The following is a 207-nucleotide window of genomic DNA, read 5'->3' as shown; positions in this document are numbered from 1 at the left end:
ACTACCCCCAGCACCAGCACTCTACCACAAGCAGCACTCGCGGCAGCCGCAGGCGTCCTCCTCAGCCTTACGGAGCTCACGCCGAAGCGCCGGGCCACCCATGGCCTTCCCCGGCCGGCGCTCACGCCTCCCCGCGCCAGCTCCAACACCGGGGCCGGCTGCTTCCGCTTCGCTGGCACCGCGGCGGGCCGACACTCACATCCCTCA

The sequence above is a fragment of the Mesitornis unicolor genome, unplaced genomic scaffold (genome assembly GCF_000695765.1).
Source record: "Mesitornis unicolor isolate BGI_N332 unplaced genomic scaffold, ASM69576v1 scaffold23102, whole genome shotgun sequence".
NCBI lineage: Eukaryota > Metazoa > Chordata > Aves > Mesitornithiformes > Mesitornithidae > Mesitornis > Mesitornis unicolor.
This window is presented reverse-complemented; position numbering follows the sequence as displayed.